Source organism: Hypomesus nipponensis, chromosome 1 (genome assembly GCF_054491055.1).
Source record: "Hypomesus nipponensis isolate SF chromosome 1, ASM5449105v1, whole genome shotgun sequence".
Taxonomy (NCBI): Eukaryota; Metazoa; Chordata; class Actinopteri; order Osmeriformes; family Osmeridae; genus Hypomesus; species Hypomesus nipponensis.
Window position 1 is genome coordinate 16,652,527 of NC_140361.1, and position 23,181 is coordinate 16,675,707.

Here is a 23,181-nt window from a genome sequence, read left to right on the forward strand (position 1 = left end):
GGCAAGCGGCGGTGTCTGTGCGGTGATGAGGTTAACCATGCAAAGTGAAGCAATAAGGTTCCTTGAAAAACCCCAAAATCCAAATAATGGACGTTATAATGTCGGAGAATCTCCAAGTTTTTTTCTCACAAAATTATTAGTAATTTTCTCGCAAATGTACTACTTTAGTCTTGCTAATGTTTGACTTTATTTTATAATCTTGGAGAATCTCCGAGTTTTTTCTCACGAATGCACAAGGAATATTACCCCCCCCCCCCTCCCCCTCCTCCGGATCCGATTTTTTCTTTTTATCTACAATGGCCTGTTGTATGTATTCATTTTACATAGACCTGTGGTTATTAAAACTGTGTTGCTATTAGTTTTGGAAATAATTTAAGACAAATCTCAACATTGTCCTGTGGTGTGACTCAAGCATAATGCAAGGAATTTTAACTTTTATTAATTTAAAAGAAAAGCATACAATTGTTGATTAACAGCCAAGGAATAATTTTACCAGTGTCTATTTTAGTACAACTACAATCAGTTTCTTAATCCATATATTTTTTTATGTTTCGAACATGATACAATTTGTCACTGAAAACCATATCCTATGGTGTGACACCATATCCTGATTAAAATTCTGTTTTGTTTCTCAACTGCCCTTTATCCTTTTCTCATTCCTGCCAGTGTTAGTCTATGTCTTAATTGTGTTTGTTGTTCGGTGTAAATAGTCTTTGTGTCGTGCTTTGTGTTCTTTGTGATTTTAACATTTGTATCCCCTCTGACTCCCTATGTTACTAATGCTCTGCTTTGTTTAACCTGCTTCACAGTGTTCATTTTAGGACATCCTGAGACTCAAGTGTCAGACTCAAATGAAACAAGACAGAGGTTTTTCTGAGGCCGTTTGGTTTGAAGCCGTTTCAGCTGATGCTGTTTGGTCCATAGAGTTAATATAACACGAGTAAGCTACTTTTGTCTTCCAAGATGGCGTCCCCATTCATTTCTATGAAAAGTGCTCAGTGGCGCAGTGAGGCAAGCAAGAGCGCGAGACTGGACGCGGCCATCTTTCCACTTCCGTGTCTTCCGGTCTAGCTTTAAACAGTGGCTCTTTTTTTCCCTACCCCCGAGACCTCATGCACGCTTGCAACTAGCTGTACACGTCATACTTTGCGACAACCAGTTGCAAGCATAGATTTATATGGTTAAGAGCGTGTGAGCTAAGGCATTGCAGTGGCGGAATGGGGTACAAGTACGATAAGAATCAGAGACATGATGCAAACTTTACGGAAATGTACGCTGTAACTGTATAGTATTCCTTTCACTTGGTTTTTAGAAATAGGCTATAGGGCTAAATATAGGGCTATTCTAGATGGAACTCATCACATATGTTGCTTTTTCCTTGTGATATGAGTATGATTTTGAACGCATTGTATCAGATGAAATAAACTGTTCACATGAACAGCTCCGTCGTTGTTCTCGCCGTTTCGCCTGAGTCTGACAACTTTTTGTCCGAGACCTGATGCCTTTTTGTTTGAGTCTGACACTTGAGTCTGACATCTGAGGTTGTCATAAAATGAACATGGTGCTTGTTTTTGTTGTTGCCAAATTTTGTGGCCTTTATTTGAGCGCAAAATAGTTGAGCTTTATGTAAAATAAACATAACCGTTTTTCAATTGGTAAAACCTTGTTTAGTGAAGGTGATTTCTTTGTCTCTTAATTTTTCATCCCCACCCTACGTTTCTTAGGGTCCTTTCACACCTATTAGTCCATTTGCTTGGTCCGAATTAGTGGATGAGTTGCTACTTTGTAGCATTTTTCATTAGGTCCGGTTAGTGTTCACACGGTCCTGTTTTAAGCGAATCAACGTTTGAAAAAAAAAAAGAAGACATTTTTTTAAAACTATGACACGCGGTCATACAGGTTGTTAATCTATTGGACAGAAACGTGTGAAGGAAAATCACTTCCTTGTCACAAACAACAATGGAGCAACAGCAGCGTATTGCGATCGCAATACCAGAGCCTGTTTAAGGAGAGCCTTTCCACTCCCTATTAAGCCACATTGTACCGAATTTGGCTGCAGTTCCACCAGAGTTCCACTGGGAGTGATCTCTAGCAAGTGCATGTTGAATGGGACTCTATGGGGCTAAACGCCCTAAAATTGTCACTTTCGCCTGATTGGAGAAATCTCCGATTTGATTGTAGTTTTTGCATGTTCAATATGGATTATAGGTCGAAAGTTGAATGAACGAGTACCTATGTCCTTTTGATTTCTTACAGGGTCAGTCGTTGTTGCCCATAACACGCTAGCATTCTGCTAACGAATGCTGATTGGTTAGTGAAGGACTGATACGACCAGAGCTCCCGCTTGATGGCATCCGAAGCGGAATCAGAATGTCAGAACATTAGCAACATTAACAACAACATTAGCAAGCCAAAACTCCTTCTAGCATGTGTATTGACAGAGAGAGCCTAACCTGTCAGCTGTGTTGTCGATGCCCTGAGAGAAAAAAGTAAGTGACCAGAGCTTGCCGTAAGCATTAGTTCTGGTCGTACGATGTGTATGACGTCAATGACGTTTTCAAAAGCTGTTTAAAACAGAAAGGCGACTTTAAAACAATCTAACAGCCAGCAATGTGTATTTTTTTTGCCTTCCCTTTCGAATTCAGAATTCAAATTACTAGACAAAAATTATATCCCGAGAAAAGCGGATTCTGAGTGAGTACCGCTCCATAGACCTCCATTCATTCTGCACTCGCTCGTTAACGCCCTCACATGGAACTTCAACCAGTTCAGAAACCGGAAGTTTCCCGAGAGTGGCAGTTCTCTCTATATTAGACATTCTCTGCCGCAGCATTAGCACAAAACACAACGCTGCATTTCAAGTTCACACCAAATCGTTCTCCAGACCACTAGGGGCAAGGTGGAATTAGTTGGCTTCTCACCAAAATGAAAACAAACTTTTTGACAGCCGGTCAATTTGAAATCATTCAACTCAAGAACACAACTTTAATTCACCAATGAAAGTTGGTTTCATTATATTTTAATTGTATCTTGTGTTTTACAAAATGCACGCCTTCTCTTAGTTTCAGTGATGTTGTACTGCGTTATGTTCGATAGCAAACCTTCAAGAGGTTGGCTACGTACGGCTGGTCCATAGAGTTAATTTACTTCACTTGATTTTACAACACCAAAAACACCTCACTTTGCATGCACTGCCCTCAGTGGTCTGGAGAACGATTTGGTGTGACCTTGAAATGCAGCATTTGCCTTGCTAGTATGGGGCGCCATTTGTAAAAGGTTGCACGTCCGTTAATCCCGCTAATTTTTCGCACATTTATCACAAATAAATGCAGCATAATTTTTAACGGTCACTTTTTAAAACATTTAGAGGGAAATTCATCAAAATACATGTCATAACGCATCTAGAGCAAGTATGGAAGTAGCAGTATGCAAATAATAAAAATAATATTTTATAGAACTGTTAAATCTAATGTGAAATCTAAATGTTAAATCTAAATGCTAAATGGTAAATCTAAATGTTAAATATTTAGCTAAATATTTAGAGACGAGCCAATAGCCGAGCTCCCAGACTCAGACTCAATTATCAGACTCAAACGAAAAGGCGTCTCAGTCCAAAAGTCTCAGACCAAAAGTCGTCAGACTCAGGCGAAACGGCTTCAGTCTCAGAAAAACCTCAAACTAAACGCCGTCAGAAAAACCTCTGTCATTCTCAGACCAAACGCTCTCAAACCAAACTCCATCGTTCTCAGACAAAACGCTCTCAAACCAAATGCCATCGTTCTCAGACAAAACACTCTCAAACCAAACGCCATCGTTCTCAGACAAAACGCTCTCAAACCAAACGCCATCGTTCTCAGACAAAACGCTCTCAAACCAAACGCCATCGTTCTCAGACAAAACGCTCTCAAACCAAACGCCATCATTCTCAGACAAAACGCCCTCAAACCAAACGCCATCGTTCTCAGACAAAACGCCCTCAAACTAAACTTTGTCCGATTTTTTGTTATCATAGTGAGCTAGATGGGGGAGCTGCTGACTAGCTTTCTGAATTAGCTGAAGTAGCAGCTTTTAAAATGAATACCATGGTGTTGTTTCTGTTAACTGGTACAGCAAGAAACTTACTTTTGATATAGCTAATACAAAATAGTTGTTTTCTGCAAAGTTACACTCGTAACTTGTTAATACACCTTGGAGGAAGTAACATTACCTAGCTAGCTAGCTAAAAGTTAGATAACATTTGTCAGGGTGACTCCGATGCTAAAACACTGGGATGCTTAGTTAGTGCGATCGCTAATTACAGTACCTTAAAACAAAGTCAATTGACGCTTGAGAAAGATAAAGCGTCATATCTCCCGAACCGTACGTGCCAGAAACTAATGGCTGTGTTTTTTTTGGGCGGCCTGTTTTAATTTTAGTTTTAGTCTAGTCTTTGTGTCAAGCTGTCATTTTAATTTGTATTAGTTTTAGTCACGTTCATACTGTTTTTAGTCTCGTCAAGTTTCAGTCGACTAAAAGTCTGAGCATTTTAGTCTTATTTAAGTCAGACTTATCCATGACTATTTTCGTCTAGTTTTAGTCGACGAAAACTGATGACATTTAGTCTAGTTTAAGTCAATGAAAATTATATTTTAGTCTCTTTTTAATCAAAACAGAAGTAGTCTAAGCAGTAGTCTCAAGAAGCATGACAATGCCAAAACCATTTGTTTAATGTAGGCCTATTAGTTGAGAATAAGGTATTCAAAGTCATGTTGTTGATGCCAAATTCAGTTCACTGTGATTGTTATGTGAATGACAAAACTAGCTACAGCGTTTGGCCAACAAGGGATGCTTTAGTACACATGCAGTCAGTCAGGTAGGAAGAACCCACTTTCGACTCCCTCATACAAACGAATACACGCACGCACACACACACACAGTAGCTACACACATTAGTCACACATGGTAACCCACTTTACACTCTCACAAACACACATGCTACTCACACACACGTTTGTCTCAGACTCTTTCGGTTTCAGCTCTAGTGGCTAACGTTTAAAGCTAACGTCTAAAGCTAACGTTAAAATGAGACACATTAAGCACAGCCCTATGTGTTAGCTAATGATAATAACCCGACTAAACAAGACAAAATAGCGTTATAACATTTCGTTACATTTTGTCTCGTTTTTATTCGTCAACGATATTGCATTATACATTCAATTATAGTCATCGTCACATCACCAGCATTTACGTTGCGTCTCGTCTCGTTTTCGTCACTTGATAAAAGTTCGTTGACGACGATATTTAGTCATATTTTTTGTTGACGAAAGCAACACTAGTTTCAAGACCTGGAGGAATGCCAATACAATTGTACAATAGTATGTATTTCACCATAATAAACCAATGGTTTGGCTTTATATTATTCATCATGTAGCCAAGAGTCTTCAGAATCCAAAACTATAAGGCACTTCACTGTAGGCCAAAGTATGACTCTTTCAGAGGCCATTATATCAACATAGTACCAGGTAGACTTCACCCCTCTAGACTTTGAAGGGGCTTTATTGCCATATCTGACATGTAACATGTGGGCTCTTGTTTCAGGTCTCCACACCAGTGGTGCCGACAGGCACTTCCAGCTCTGCCACATCACTGAGATCAGTAAGTAAAGTTGTGTTATATAGCTAGAAAATGTTTGTTACTCTGAGTGAAATCAGTAATGTAGCTCAAAAAAGGAAATCCATCCAGAGACTAAAAGAGGTTATATATCACAAATTGTTGTTGTGTCTTTTAAGCTCATGGGGACTGGGAACATTTTGGTGTATTACAGATAGAAAAAAGGATGCTAGGTTCCATAAGGCACAAAAACTCTCAACCCTTGTTCTGCCTTCGGGTCACATGAGGGTCACACAAACTATCGTTGTGTTGCAACAATTTTACCCAATACAAAAACAAATAAAAAGTATTTTCTTTTAACCTTTGCGATGTGGGGGGTCTGAGACAGCCCGACGGTTAAAAGAAAAGGCTTCATTTTGTTTTTGTATGCGGTAAAGTTATTGCAATACAGTGGTGGGTCACAATGACTGATGGGTCAGAATGATCCGAAGATAACACAAGGGTTAAACCCACTATCCACACAATGGTTTTGGCTATTACACTCCCGGGCTGAAAATGGGTCCCACTCCGGCCCTGACTGGGCTTATTCCTGTAGTGAATTAAAAACGCTTGTAGTGTGTAAGGTCATGATTAAACACTAACTATCGTAGTTTAAAAGTATTTTTGTGTTTGTTTTGTTAAAGCCATTCCCACGTACCGTTTACCCATGCCACCCTGCCAAGACCTCTTGCCACCCCTTTGCCACCCCATGTAAAATGTTCTAGATCCGCCACTGAGCAGCGCAGATTTAATTAGTCTCCCATTTGTGACACTGAGGATTATAAGTCTGTATATGAGGTACATACAAGCATTGCCCCTTCTGATACAACTGTTATTTTTCAAAACTTACAGCACGCCTCTATGATTGACTGTCTGTTCTATACCCCTGTGTCTGTCGAAAATGTCCCAACGTTGAAAGCGCTGATTGACAGCAGCTATGGCATGCACCATAAGCGAAGCAACAGAAGATAAGCTCTTGGAAGCCAATCCTAACTTGACAAAGACTCCAGCAAACAATGTTGTCGTTTTTGGTTGTGGAGGTCATAGAGTTACTGCCAAAGGGATATATGATGTCACAGTCTTTGTTTATGGATGTAAAATGATGATCCCTGTTTTGGTTGTGCCAGGCCAGACAGAGCAATTGATTCTTGGCAACAATGCTATCAAATCGCTGTTGACCTTACTGAGGACCACAGCTACTGGAAGTTGATGACCATTCCAAGCGGATATGGGATGGATGAATCCTTTCAGTTTTTGTCCTTGCTCTCTAACACAGAGAGATGGAAAGGTGATATTGTTTGTGCCTGACAAAGTGGGTACAACCAATCTTACAGGCAATGTGACATTGCAGCCACAGAGTGAATATATAGCTTGGGGTAAACTCTGGCAAGGCCGTGGTGTCTGTGGGTAGTACTGTAGTCGTAGGGCCCACTCAGTCTAACTCCAGGGGCCTCATTTATCAAGCGTGCGTAGAAATTGTTCTTATGTGGAGGTTTGGAATATTCCCACGAACAGTTGAAGGTGCGATTTATCAAACATTCGTACGAGCGCCGTACGCACACTTCTAGGAGATTATCCTTGATAAATCTCACCTGTTCTTAGTCTATAAACTTGTGCACGAACACAAGCATTTGCATACGAAACGCCCCATATTATCTAAATTAGTTGAATCACCACCAATAAAAAGGGAGCTAACAAGTTCAACAAAAAATTGGTAATTAAAATGGAGCAAGAAAGAAAAATAACTTTTTGCAAAATGAAATTTAGGTTTTAGTGTCGGAGGTTGAGTGCAACCACAAATTTTTATTTGGAACACTTAGCGGTGTTTTGACCAACAAAAAAAAGAATATGCTTTGGGAAAAGGTAGCAATTACTGTTAACGCAGCATCTTCTCAGAGGCGCTCATTGGCAGATATATATAAAAAAAAAGAAAAGTGGTTTGATTTCAAATCAAGTGCAAAAAAGGCCGTAGCCGCACACAGGCGAGACATAGCTGCAACTGGAGGTGGACAAGTTGAGACGAGCGATCCTCGCATAATTCCACTAAAATGGGCACATTTTTGTGCGTATCAACGGTTGATAAATGAGGCCCCAGGGCGAAACAGATCTTGGTCGGCCGAGTCATCACACCACTATTTGGTGATGGTTTAGTCCCAGTTAAACTAGTTAACCCCACTAATCGCCCTGTGGCATTGAGAAGGAACGCAAAAATCGCTGATGTATCCCCGTGCATTGCAGTAGAGGATTTCCCAGAAGTTGAAAGGGTCCAGTGTAACGTCCAGTCAAGTGCCCCGTTTTGTCACATTCCTAAGCAACTTCTAAAGTCAGAAGAGGAGTTGACCAACATTCTGAGGGACCTGGGAGTGAACAATTTAGAGCTAAGTGCATGCTAAGTGTCTCTTGAATGGAAGAACAAACTCCTCAACGTCATCACAGCACGTGAGTCTATATTCTGAAAGAAAAAGATGGATTGTGGTCTAGCAAAAGATTTTGTTCACAGGATCCGTTTGGTTGATGACAAGCTGTTTCGTCTACCTTATCGCAGGATACCACCGAGTACTATGAGAAGCTGTGGACAGCTCTAAATGACATGGAGGAGAGTGGCATAATAAGGAAGTCTAACAGTGAATCCGCATCACCTTTAGTACTTGTGTGGAAGAAAAATGGCGACCTCAGGCTCTGTAATGATTTCAGATGGCTCAACGCCAGGACAGTAAAGGATGCTCATCCTCTCCCACACCAGACGGACACACTTGCTGCTTTAGGTGGAAATGTTTTCTTTTCCACCATGACCCTGACATCCGGCTTTTATAATGTGCCATTACATAAGGAAGACAAAAAGTATACCACATTCTCGTCACCATTTGGACTCCACAAATACAATCACATGCCCCAAGGCCTCACAAACAGCCCCACTACATTCATGCGGATGATGATGTCGATTTTTTGTGACAAGAACTTTACCAGTTTGCTGTGTTATCTTGACAATCTTTTGGTCTTTGCTCCAACAGAGCAGCTTGCAATTGACTGACTGGAGATGGTGTTTTCTAGGTTGAAGACTCACAATTTAAAGCTCTCACTAAAGAAATTTAATTGGGAAGGTTTGTGAAATTTCTGGGTCACATCATATGTGAAGACAGAGTTTGCAGTGACCCTGAGAAAGTGCAGGCCATCACTGATGTGCAGGTATCTGTTTTAATGGACTCTGATGACGTCACTCCTTGTCCTAAGAAAATCTGATCAATTTTGGGTATGGTCTTGTATTATCAACATTTTATTAAGAACTGTTCAGCCAAGGCAAAGCCCCTCTTGAAGCTCATCTGCCAGCCAGACACGCAGTGCTTCAAAAAGAACGGGGACATCCTAAGAAGAAAGTTGTAACTGTTAAACTCACACAATCAGATTGGACTGAGGAATGCAAATGCATATTTGAGACCTTAAAGCATGACTTGCTTACGAGTGTAACGTTAGCTCACCCTGATTTTGATGACCATTTCATATTGGCTGTGGATGCATCTTTTGATGGGTTGGGAGCAGACATGGCGAGGCCAGTGGCTTTTGCGAGCAAGACGCTTTCACACTCTCAAATGAACCACCCCACGCACAGGCTCGAGTTCTTGGCCTTAAAATGGGCAGTATGTGACAAATTCCATTACTGGTTGAAAGGTCGTCATTTAACAGCTTGGACTGACAACAACTTACTCACATGCATACTCAACAAACCAAGACTGGATGCATGTGAACAGCATTGAAGTACAGAAGTATCTGAAGGAGCTAGAAACGTTGTGGCAGATACATTTACATTACATTTACATTTATGCATTTAGCAGGAGAGAGCTTTACAAAAGTGCATAGGTCACTGATCATAACAAAAAGATAACCCAAACAGCAGGGAGCTATTGTCCAGTCCAGTGTCAGCCATCGCCTTATGACAGAGCCATACCATGCTTTGTTAAATCAACTGAATGGTGTGAAAGACAAAACAGTTCCAGATACTTTCCAGATACTTTAAGATACTCAAAGAACTGGTGAGCACACATGTTGAACCAAGCTCTGATCCAGGGCCGGCCCAAGGCATAAGCGAACTAAGTGGCTGCTTAGGCCCCTCGTAGCTGCCAGAGGGCCCCCAATATACATGAAATTACATATGACATGAAAACTTCACTTTAGGAGGTTATTTAACGTTCATATGAGTTCCCCTAGCCTGCCTTTGGTCCCCCAGTGGCTAGAATTTTTGATAGGTGTAAACCAAGCCCTGGGTGTTCTTCTCCACCTTTGACAAAGTGAAGGCTCAATTGCTGTTTGAAAATCTCCTCCTTGTGATGTCATAAGGAGCAAGGTTACCTCCCCTCTCTCTGCTTTGCCCGCCCAGATCATCTGGCCTGCCCATGAGAAACTGAGCTACCACCGTGCAAGGGCGAATGCGATATCGTTTTTTCCCGGAGAGACATCATGGCAAGCAAATGAATGAAGCGTAACAGTTGCTCAGTGCTTGGATGTACAAATGCAAAGAAAAGTGTTTTTTAGTTACTTCATCCGAGCCTCTGCACAACCAGTATCTCAATTTTATCTTCGCTGGAAATGCGCCGACTCAACCTCTCAAAGTTTTGCATGTCTGCACCAAACATTTTAGCCACCACTGTTTCCTTAACTTGAGCCAATACAAAGTTGGTCTTGCTTACCGTCTGAAATTAAATTCTGGATTAGTACTCTTTGGTCCAGCTACAAACCTCGGACAAGTAAGTCAACTAACGCTATATCATTTTGTTGCTTAATATATGGTTACCTAGCTTGCTACCCTTAGAATCTGGCTGTAACATGAGCTCTGCCGCTAACAGCTGAGATACTGTCGCTAATGTAAAGGTAGATGGCATCAAGTATGTGTGTGAATACACATGCTGTAATGCAGTGTTGTACGCTTCATTGTTATGTGGATAACGTTCTGCTGTTAGTGTTATGGCGCGCGCGATATCCGCCTTTCCCCACATTGAAATGACTACAATGAAATGACTGAGTGTGCAGCTCTGCAAACCAAGGTTATCAGATGAGAATGGGCAAATTTGAGGCATCTTACAGCAACGGGTCTACGAGCCATTTCGATACATCCTCTGTAAACATTAGCGCATGGTGCCGCCTCTCTCCTCCTCATTAGCATTCAAAGCTACAGACACAGAAACAGCGCATTCTGAGGAAAGCTCATTGTGGGACTACTCGTAGTGGCTATAATTCTGCACCAAAGCTGAATTTCGGGAAAGATACTTCAGATACAGTATTAGGGGACCACTAAGGCCTATATAAAAGCATCCAAAAACAGCATTTCATGTGACCTTTAAACGCTGGTCTCGATTAAACTAAATGAACATTGTTAATAAACTCCGCCCCAGAAATACGGTAGGAGTAGCATGTCCTGAAATACCTCGTAGCAGCATGTCATTAATGAACAATCTCTTTTCTTGCACTAGGGGTCCACTGCTGGCTAAATATGTTTCAAATATCACATCAACATACCTTACTTAGCAAATTATTCTAGCAAGCTAGAGGCTAGCTGTTAGGCTGCATTAGAAGGGAAGCTTACTAAAAAATTGCCAGAAAATGAATAGCAGTCTAGCCTATTATTGCTAATGCCTGTCTAGATGATTTATCGAAAGAACTGGAGAAGCAGGTGCGCTTGCATTAGCAAGCTAAACTAGTTTACAGGCTGTACAGTAGCTTAGGTAGTCTAGTTGTTTTCATTATCTAGCTGTTCTTGCATTCCTTGCAAATCAGCGTTAATAAAAAGCTGATGAGATAGAGAGGATTTCATGTAGCAAACTAACACGCTCAGCTGGCCTAGAATACCGTATTTCTCCGAATAAACGCCGCCCTTGAATAAACGGCGCACCAAAACGATGGAAAAAATGATGTGTAATAAATGTAATCGAAGAATTACGGTAATTAAGACAGAAAAAAATTTGCGACGCTGAGGGGCCCCTAAATAAATTCTGCTTAAGGCCCCATAAAGGCTTGGGCCGGCACTGCTCTGATCTCTCCCAAAAGCTTTCCCCGGGGAAGTTACGTGTAACTTATCAAGAAATCTCTGCCCTCTTAGATGCACACTGCTCTGGTTTGACAAGTCGAGTAATGGGGACGTGAGTCATCCCTCATCTGGAGGAGGATTGTGCCACTGCTGTGCCTACAAGCTCTCTTCGTACTATGCAGAAGCAGGACAGCACTGTGAGTAGAGTGGTTTGCTATGTCCAGAAACACAAGAAGCCTGACAAACGTGAGCGTACAAAGGAGCCTTGTAGTGTACTCAAGCTGCTCAACCACTGGAACAAACTCACACTGCAAGACGAAATGCTATTTTAAGTGAAAAGAGATCACAACATGAACAACAAACTGTATCAGTTCATTGTACCAGACCACCTGAAACAACAAGTGCTTCATGGCATACATAATGCCGCAGGTCACCAAGGACGCTCATGTACACTCTCACTGGCCAGACACAGGTTTTTTTGGACAGGCATAGCACATTACATTGTGCATTGTCAGAAACTGCCAGCATTGTATTGTTGGTAAGACGTCGGAGCCTCTGCTCGTGCTCCTCTGGAGAACATTCTCACCACAGAGCCCATGGAATTGATTAGCATACATTTCTGGACAGCAGAGCAGGGAGACAACTGTAGTCTGTAGATGTTCTTGTAGCAATGCATCATTTCACCAAGATGGCCTTTGCTTTTCCTTGTACAAACCAGTCAGCAAAACAAGTGTCTCACTGCTAATGAAATGATATTTTCAAATCAAATCAAATTTATTTGTATAGCCCTTTTTACACGCAAGCATGTCACAGAGGGCTTCACATACGCCCATAGAACTGCCCCTCAACCAACCTAAACCCTCAAGGAAGACAAGGAAAAACTCCCAGAAAAACTCCCAACGGGAGAAAAAAATGGAAGAAACCTTGGGAGGAGCAATTCAGAGAGGGATCCCCTCCTCCAGAGACGGTTGGCAAGAGAGAGGAGCAGAACACAAGCTAAACATAGTCATACAGTGTCAATGGGTTTTGAAACACCAAAAATCCATTGTTCGGCTTTATAGACGTTGGATGGGACCTGGAAACTCGCTGTTGGCCGTCATGGAGGCTGGTTTCCGGTTGACGACCTGGTCCACCGACCTTGGTAGACCGACGACCAGGCAGGTCCTGACAGCTCAGACCCCCCAAACCACAAGGGATGTGTGGGGGGGACAGAGAGGAGAACAGGGATTAGAGAATGCCAAGAGCAGCTAACAGTTTCAGTCGTAATAGAATGAGATCCCCACCGGTCAAGTGTGGACTAGTGCAGCAATTTAACAAAGCTAAGAGGGTATTTGATGCAGCCCCACACACCAAGACAGCGACAGCCCCCCTTGGTTGGAACATGAAATATGTTCCAGGGGAAACAACTCTAAAATAGGTTATATTTATACTAGTGCTGTCAGTTTAACGCGTTATTAACGGCGTTAACGCAAACCCAAATTAACGGCGTCAATTATTTTATCGCGCGATTAACGCTCTTTTTGGCCTAGCAAACTTTGTCGTTTTTTTCACATGCTGTTGCAACAACTACCGACGTTAGAAAAACTACAACACCACACCGGATCTAGCTAGACCGGAAACAAAACAACAGGCACGCCAAACACTCGTTTGGCTTGCGAGCTGGCTAAAGAGTAGTAGCAGAGCCCGTTTACGGATATTAGACATTCTCTGGTAGTAGGCTAACGTTACGTTTTGAGTGGATGACGAGCGCGAGATGCCGAAATGGATGCCAATAAGATTCTGAATGGAAAGTTTGCCTTTAAAAGTTGCCAAATGGTTCTATTGACAAGACCAGTGATCTGTGTGTTTTGTCATGGTAAACTGAGCTATCATCGCAGCACGTCCAGTCTGAAATACCACTTGATGGCCAAGCACACAGCTGATGCGAATTCTCTGCCCCCTCGTCAAAGCCAGGCGATTGCAATGTTGTTTTCAATAAAAAAAATATTTGCACAAAGCAATCCGAACCACTTTTCTATGTTGATAAGAGCATTAAAATTTGAAAAAAGATTGGGACAAAAAGAAATCAGGGACATTTAGAATAGATAAAAATGTGCGATTAATTGTGATTAATCGCGAGTTAACTATGACATTAATGCGATTAAATATTTGAATCGTTTGACAGCACTAATTTATACGAATAAGGATGAAAACAACCAGCCCCCCGTTGTCTCCAACTAGTAAACTATAACAATTAAAATATACAGCAACGGAACTATTACAGTAACAATATACAATAACAGGTTTACTTTATTTGTAACATTTAAATGGGCAGTGTGAACATAAGCTAAAATTACAATTTAAAAGTTACATGTGATACACACATAGGCAAACGCACACCCCAGGTTTACATAGAAAGTACACACATTTAACAATCATAGGATTGACTAAACAAGAACGTTTTTAATCTAGTTTTAAATGTCGAAACAGTATCAGCCTCCCTAATTGAGACAGGTAATTTGTTCCAGAGAAGAGGTGCTCTATATGAGAACGCCCTACCTCCAGCAGTTTTTTTCTTAATTTTGGGTATTACCAGATAGCCGGCATCTTGAGATCTTAGAGACCTTGCGGGGCAATAGGGTGCAAGGAGACCGGAGAGGTACAGTGGTGCCAATCCATGTAGAGATTTGTAAGTTAGCAGTAAAACTTTGAAATCAGCTCTGGCTTGGATAGGGAGCCAGTGTAAAGAGATAAGAGTAGAGGTTATATGATCAAACTTTCTTGTTTTTGTCAATAGTCTAGCAGCAGCATTTTGTACCCGCTGTACATTTTTCAAGTAGGTAATTGGGAGGCCAGAGAACAACACATTGCAGTAGTCCAATCAGGACGTAACAAAAGCATGTATTAGTTTTTCAGCATCATCCTTTGAGAGGAATTTTCGTATTTTGGCAATATTACGTAGATGGAAAAATGCAGTTCTGGTGATTTGTTTAATATGGTACTCAAACGAAAGGTCTGGGTCCAATGTGACTCCTAAATTTTTTACCAACTGGCTTTGAGATACTTTGACACCATCTAAGTTTAAGGTCAGATTGGATAAATTATTTCTGTATTTTTAAGGGCCGAAAATTTGAACCTCGGTTTTATCCGAATTGAGAAGAAGGAAATTTGCTGTCATCCAAGTTCTCAACCCGGAAACACATTTTTCCATAGCATGTGGAAATTCTCCAGGCTTTATGGACATGTATAGCTGAGTATCATCTGCATAACAGTGAAAATTTACCCCAGAGCTTCTAATTATATTTCCTAAAGGCAACATATAGAGTGAAAATAACAGAGGGCCTAGAACTGAACCCTGTGGTACTCCGTATTTTACAGTAGTGCTCCTGGATGAGCAACCATCATAGTGGACATATTGTGATCTATCAGATAGATACGATCTAAACCACTGAAGTGAAGTACCAGAGATCCCAACATAGTTCTCCATACGCTCCAGGAGAATCTCATGATCCACAGTGTCAAATGCTGCACTAAGGTCTAGAAGAACCAGAACAGAGATAGAGCCCGCGTCAGAGGCTAATAATAGATCATTGACTACCTTAGCTAATGCAGTTTCAGTGCTGTGGTGAAGACGAAATCCAGACTGGAGAGGTTCATAAAGCTGATTTGAGGAGAGGTGCTCAGTGAGCTGTTGTGCCACAGCTTTGTCTAAAATTTTGGAGAGAAATGGCATATTTGAAATGGGCCTATAGTTGCTAATACAACCTGGATCCAGGTTTGGTTTTTTAAGAAGGGGCTTAATAATAGCTTGTTTGAAATTGTCAGGGACTTGTCCAGTTACAATAGATTCATTAATAATACTAAGCATGGGAGGTCCAATAATAGGGAGAAGTTCCCTACAAAGTTTGGCAGGGAGGGGATCAAGAAGGCAGCTGATGGGTTTCGAGGAATCTACCAGCTCGATGAACGCTTCCATAGAAATAGGGTTAAAGTGGGTAAGAGCCTCAACATGCAGCATGCTGGGTATAGAGTCAAATTCCGTGTTGATTGCCACTCCTCCAGGCCTAGTCTGTAGTTTGTCCCTTATTGCATAGATTTTTTGGTCAAAGAAATCTAAGAAATCATTGGGAGAGAGATCTGAACTAACACAGAGTGTACTTTTCTTAGTGAGTTTTGCAACAGTATCAAATAGGAACTTTGTGTTGTGTTTGTTCTTACTAATCAATTTCGAGAAATATTCTGATCTGGACCTGATGAGGACTTGCTTGTACTCAATTTGGCTGTCCTTCCAGGCCAGGCGGAAAACCTCCAATTTAGTGGTACGCCACTTATGCTCTAATTTTCGAGTGGACCTCTTGAGAGTGCGGCTTTCCTCTGAATACCATGGAGCCATTTTCTTGTCTTTTCTTTTCCTTGGTTTGAGTGGGGCAACAGAATCTAGGGATAACTGAAGAACCAAATTCAGATCCCTTGTTTTAGCATTTAATGATTTATTTGGGACGTCCAGTGCTTCTAGTGCAGCAGGTAGAATATTAGCCAGTTCCATAGCTGTGTTTGGGGTTATGCAGCGGCTAGTAGAAATATTCTGGGTGCCTCCAAGGCTCTGGCAGAGATCCATTTTAAAGGTAACCAGGCAGTGGTCTGATAATATAGGGTTGTGGGGGTGGACAATTATGTCACTAATCTTGATTCCCCGTGTGAGAACTAAATCCAATGTATGCGAGTGAAGATGGGTAGGTTTAGAAACCACCTGAGTGAGACCTGTGGAATCCAATAGAGCAGTAAAGGCCTTACTTAGAGGATCTTTTGGGTCATCCACATGGATGTTAAAATCACCCATAATTAAGACATTATCAGTATATGTCACAAGATCAGCACTAAAATCTGCAAATTCCTCTAGGAAGAGGGAATACGGGCCGGGGGGCCGGTATAGAGTAACTAAACTAAATGAGGGAGGGGGGGCAATAGTAGAAGAATTAGTCCTTTTTAGAGTAGTTGGTGGTTTCATGCAAATTATCTCAAATGATTTAAAGGTATTTACAGATTTTAGGCTAAGGTTGAAGCTAGCTTTATATATCATAGCAACACCGCCACCTTTCTTTGAGACACGAGGGATGTGTGAGTACGCAAAATCCGGAGGCAATGCTTCATTCAGGGAGGAATATTCTTCAGGTTTTAACCAGGTTTCGGTGAGTCCAATCAGGTCCAGGTTGCATTCAGACATCAGATTAATCAAAACGGCCTTTGGGGATAGAGATCTGATGTTTAGGAGCCCAACATTCCAGTATGGGTTTTTGGCAGCTTTAGACGTAGGTAATCCTTCTGAAAAGGTGGCACTGCTATCACAAAACTTAGTAGGAAGAGCAACGGCTGAATACATATCAAATTGGTATAATTCCTAATAATTGAGGGCCGGAATTTGGAAAAATGGCGGGGGACAGACACCGTCTCAATGGGAGAAACAACATCAGCATCCACGCTGGCTACACTACAAGCTGAGCTATCGGGCCCCCAACAGCTCACAACATGCCTATCAACATATCTATCAGACTCTCTAAGAGACTGTGGCCCGGCTTGTTCTAGTGAGTGTCAGGCCTGCTCTAAAATAGCTTCAATATTCCTAGACAAAAGAAAAGCACCTCTCCAGCTAGGATGGAGCCCGTCACTTTTCAACAAGCCAGGTTTGGCCCAGAAACGAGACCAATTATCTACAAATCCTAAACCCTGTTCTGAGCAAAAGCGAGCCAACCAGCGGTTGAGAGAGACAAGCCTGCTGTAGATCTCGTCAGTCCCCCTAACAGGTAGTGCATATGACTGCATATGACTTTCCAAAGGGTGTGCATTCGACCAGGGGGGCAATTTCGAAGTAAGCTTATCAAGGAGTTGTTGGATATGGTTGGGACAGTTGCAGACAAATTGGAGTCAATTCCTTATGAAGTGTTGTCAGTAAGATCACAAATCAATGTCTACCGTGTGAAGGACACAGTCACTGACAAAGAAAAAACAGTTCCCCGGAACCTACTCCTTCCTGTCAGTTTCCTGTTGAAAGACAATGATGTTGACCCGTTGTCTGATTCCCTGCCAGTTGACGCTGGAAGTGACCATGTTGCTGCTCTGCCTCACAATCTACTTGACATTGACACAAAAACATTGCAGTGGATTCCGCAATCTGAAGTTGTTGACGACTTACCCAGTTCTTCCAACGCAGTAGAGAATACTCCTCCTGTGGATGATGTTGTCGATGACAGTCATGTGTGTAATGGTCGGGACAGTGAAGTGAGCCAGTCATCATTCCTGAATGATCAGTCTGCCCATAGTCACTCTATACAGCTCCCTACAGACTCACCAGCTGATGCACACTCACATTCCCAGTAGTGCAGTCTCAGAATCAGCTGAGCCTGTAATTTGCACCCAACCAAAGCAAGTACTCGCAGACATGACTTTGATTAGGACTGGTAGGACCATTAGACCTCCAAAAATATTAATTTGTGGTATGAATGACCAGGTTGTGGAAGATTCAAGGTCTTCCGTGGGTTCCTTTGTTACTTTTGTGAGAAATGTTTTTGCAGTATAGTCTGAGACTTTATAATGTACATTTAGGTATTTCTGTTCTTGAGTGTAGACAAATACTGACATTTTCTCTGGAGCTCTTGAGCTGTGTCAATTAGGAGAGGTGTAAACGGCATCCCGTGTCTCTGTTAAGGTTTAGGTACCAGCCTATCCTTGCATACCCTGTAGGGGGAGTTTTGTAACTGACTATTACGCAGTAGTGCTAGATGTAATCCACCAGTTTTTTCTTCTGTTTTCTCGTTTGCTTCCCTGATTTAGCAGTATTTAGGGGGGTGTATGTAACGGGTTGTATTTAGGTTCTGTTAAAAATCCTGCAAAAATGGGAACAGCGCCGTCTGCGGGTGTCATTCACATTGCGCTGCAGTCAAAAGTAACAAATTATGGTTAATCCTCAGCAGAACTGTAAATTTTGGGCTCAGACAACATAAGACTGTTCAGTGGAGGACCATCACACAAGCTATTCAAGCTCATGGAGCAAATGAGTTTTCGGACACGTATTTATTAACTACCTTGGCATTCAGGCAACATTTTATTTTGGGTTCATCGAAAACAACTGGTTGCCGTGGGCACAACAGACAATACACGGATGTAGGCTAATCACGTATTTGGGGTTGTCTCGAGGCAATAGCTATATTTACCACGATACCACAGCCCCTTATGAAGCTACATATTACAAATTAATACTTGGATTGTCGCTGTTAACCCAGACAATACAATCAAAATACGTTTAACCCTTTGATACACAGCAGCAATGGAAGAATCTCTTTAGCCCCATGGTGACTTTCTACACTTGCCGTCTTGCACACGAACACGGTGCTCGATAAGTCTCGAATTATTTAAGACTTTGTGATCAATGTCTATGTTCTGTAGAGCACTTATCCGCCCAAGTAGGCTACCTCTACAAAATCTTCGATGTGTGCCAAAATGATATCCCCTGACAAGCCATGCTGATCAATTTGATCTATTAAAGGTGACATGACATGCTGTTTTTAGATGCTTTTATATAGGCCTTAGTGGTCCCCTAATACTGTATCTGAAGTCTCTTTCACAAAATTCAGCCATGGTGCAGAATTATAGCCACTACAAGTAGTCCCACAATCAACTTTCCTCAGAACGCGCTGTTTCTGTTAGCTTCTGTTAGCCTCATTAGCTTTAAATGCTAATGAGGAGGAGAGGGGCGGCAACATGGGCTAATGTTTACAACGGATGTATTGCAATGGCTCGTAGCCCCCGTTGCTGTAAGATGCCTCGAATTTAACCATTCTCATCTGATCACCCTGGTTGTCAGAGGTGCACACACAGTAGGGGTGGGCGATATGGCCAAAATCTTCTATCACGGTATGAGTAATTTTAATCACGGTTACGGTATATATCACGGTATAGTAATTGCTCTGTAAATTCAATTAAGAAATGGTACAAAATAACCATACCGTACTTCATCATTGCACTCGATTATTTATTCCAAACAAAAACAACTGCCTCACATGAGACAACACTTAGTTAAAAACAAAAGAATCAAAACAATTACGAGTACGAGCGTTACGATTGGCTGATGCGCAGTCATGCCATCCGCATGGTGACCTACTCACAGCTCAATGTGGATCCCTAATGCCCTCCAACGAACATTTCAAAATGAGCGAAAGCGATCAGTCTACTGATTTACTATCCATTAACTTGGGTTTCGGCGTATCAACCTCATTAAAGCTCGGTCGATACGTTAAAGCCTCAGTTTGATATTTCCCGGCTTGACCTCACTCTCAGTTAGTAAATAGTTAGCCTTCACTAGTCATCCTAGATCAAGAATGCCAGCAACGCCACCAGTGTAATTTTACAACAATAATTTTACAGTATGAGAATGAATGAATGACAGTATGAATGTGGTCCGCTTAGACAAAATACACTCCACATCGAAAATTCCGTCAGACCAACGCAAATGTGCTTCAAGGTCAAATGAAAATAGCAAATCAAATAAAAGTTGAACTACAATTCTAAATATCGCAAGAATGCGATTTATATGATGGCTTATATACAATACAACAACCAGACATTTAACTGACACGTGTAATGCAAAAATATAGTATAAGAGTATACCGCGGTTGAAACGGTATAACCAAATCTCTCCCGGTAGACACATTTCTACCGTTGCACGGTATATACCGTCATACCGCCCAGCCCTAACACTCAGTCATTTCAATGTGGAGAAAGGCGGATATCGCGAGCCATAACACCAACAGCAGAATGGTTATCCAAATAACAAAGAAGTGTACAACACTCACGTTACAGCGTTTGCATACACACACACACTTGATGCCATTTATCTTTACGTTAGCAACAGTAACTCAGCTGTTAGCCGCAGAGCTAATGTTACAGCCACATTCTAAGGGTAGCAAGCTAGGTAACCATATACAGTAAAGCAACAAAATGATATAGTGTTAGTTAACTTACTTGTCCAAGGTTTGTAGCTTGACCAAAGAGATTTAGTAATAATCCAGAATTTAATTTCAGCAAGGCCAGCTTTGTGTTGGCTCAAGTTGAGGAAATGTTTGGTGCAGACATACAACACTTTTGGAAGTTGTGTCGGCGCATTTCCAGTGAAAATACAATTAAGATACGGGTTGTGCAGAGGCTCGGATGAAGGAACGAAAAAAAAGATGTGTGCTTGCATTTGTACATCCAAGCACTGAGCGACTGTTATGCTTCGTTTGTTTGCTCGCCATGATGTCTCTCCAGGAAAAACCGATATCGCACTCGCCCTTGCACGGTGGTAGCTCAGTTTCTCATGGGCGGGCCAGATTATCTGGTCGGGCAAAGCAGAGAGAGGGGAGGTAACCTTCCCCCGATCTACGTCACTTGGGGGAGATTTTCAAACAGCGCAATTGAACCTTCATTTTGTCAAAGGCGGAGAAGAACACAAAAGGCTTGGTTTACACTTATCGAAAATTCTAGCCACTGGGGGGCCAAAGGCAGGTTAGGGGAACTCATTAATGTTAAATAACCTCATAAAATGAAGTTTTCATGTCATGTCACCTTTAAGGCCAGCATGCCATCTCCAACAATACTGTGTAGTATGTCTTCCATCATCTTTCCAATCCAGGTGTCCCATCTGCCTTTGATCTTGAGCAGCTGCTTTGGTCTGAAGATAAACACAGCACAGAAATATGTGGTGTTAGGAAATAAGTCTCAAAAAATAAATAAATGTGGCATTAGGAAAAAATGATTTCATTCCCATGAAATAAATAAATGTAATCTTTACAAAAAAAGTTATTTTGAAATAAGTAAATGTATTTATTTATTGATGTAGGTAAATTGATTCAGCTATATAATTATATGCTGCTATATTTATATATTTATTGATTTTTTGGGGGGGGTTTATTTCATTGCCATATTTATATTAGGGCTGTGAAATGATTAAAAATTGTAATCAAATTAATCACAGGTTTCTGTGGATTAATCATGATTAACTACATATTACCGATTTTCTGAATTTTTGTCATTAGCGTCTTTGATTTTGCGGTTACTTGATGTTCGAGTCACCCGTTGCCACTCGCAAAACTTTGGTGAACCCCTCGTCCTCAACTATATCAATCGGTCTACAGCTTTTTGCAATACATTTGGCAACTGTGCTCGTCACCTTGTCACAGGCAGACTTAGTGAGGGCCCTACGCTGTTCAGTGAGGGTGGTTTGGCGCATTCTACTTGAACTCCCCTCGCCGACCAACGCATGCTTTGTGTTGAGGTGGTATAGGTTACTTTAGGCTGGTATTGCTTCGGTGAAACGATAACATTCAGTTATTTAGCATTGTCATTTAGCAGACGCTCTTATCAACAGCGATAACGTTTTCCCACAGAGCAGGGCTCCAGACTAACTTTTTTTACTGGGACCACAGTAGCCCCTGACTGAAAATGTTAGGATCGCAAGCAGAATATTAAGGGGCACACTTTATATTGACCTGCAATGCATTTGTTAATGTAACTGGGGAGGGTACAAATCAGTGGCAATTTTTGATCCTTTTTAGGAGTGCTCAAGCATTATTTTATATTTTTCTTAAATATATTGTTTATTATCATTTGATGCTGGTAGTTCATGAAGAAAGGGACATCCTTAGTTTTTTCATTCAATATTTTGCATAATAATACATAAATGTATTAATTGTTATCCAGTGAAATTAGGGATTTACTGTATATTAGCAAGGGGGTTTACGTTTAGCACTTTTTCAAGGAACTGTAGGCCTATTCATGTCACATTCTCATTGGGGGCTGAGCACCCCTAAAGGTCTGATACTAGAATCGCCCCTGCAACGCACCACATAAGCTTGAGTTTAAATACATTATTTAATGTGACATTACGTACTGTACATGCAAGTCTTAGCTTAATTACTTAAATGTATGATGCACTTTTCGATCAGTCTTCCGACACCACAACACGATACTTGCCGAGTATAACAGCGCAACAGCTCAAACACAGACAGGGATACAGTAGCAACGCTAGTGCGAAATAAGTATTTAGCTGCTAGGCTCCATGACGCCGGGTAAGAAGGGCTCGTGAAACTGCTCACCAAAAGAACGAAGGGGCACCCACTTGTCTGGCAGATTAAGACATGTTCGTTGGAACCTAGCGAAAAATAGCCTCAACTTTTCTAGACTTTAAGCTACGTTACTAATGCAGAAGGAAAGCTGATATCGCTGTCTTACTAGAACGTCGTATCTATTGTAGTGGAAAAAACATCACACTGTTGTAATTATGAAGTTGAAATGATTATAGATTATAAGATTGAAAATGAACCTCTTAATCACCTTTTTACTTTTATATGCTATATTATTGAAAACCAGATGCAAAGCTGTTGACTGATTAGTATTACCACTAAAACATAGAAGACATAGAGGCCAATTGTGGAAGACCAGGTGCCTCATGTATAAAGGATTGCGCAGCTTTCATACCAGAAGATGGCGTACGGCCAAAAACTCGAAAAGTACCTACGCACAGAAAT

General features: G+C 41.4%; 1 protein-coding gene and 1 long non-coding RNA gene across 2 annotated transcripts in view; one reads left to right on the plus strand and one right to left on the minus strand.

Moving 5' to 3' along the window:
- The first annotated feature begins 5,573 nt into the window (after positions 1-5,573).
- The window catches only part of LOC146302847 (uncharacterized), an 80,708-nt gene continuing 63,100 nt past the window's right edge, over positions 5,574-23,181 (plus strand). Inside the window, exon 1 of the transcript XR_014758140.1 lies at positions 5,574-5,634. The gene's annotated coding sequence lies outside the window, so the exon portion shown is untranslated. The remainder of the gene's footprint in view (positions 5,635-23,181) is intronic.
- LOC146302848 (uncharacterized) lies at positions 8,915-21,326 on the minus strand. Its single transcript, XR_014758137.1, has 3 exons — positions 21,221-21,326; positions 9,105-9,250; positions 8,915-8,991 (listed from the first exon to the last, which is right to left on the minus strand). It is a non-coding gene; the product is annotated as an uncharacterized LOC146302848 (long non-coding RNA).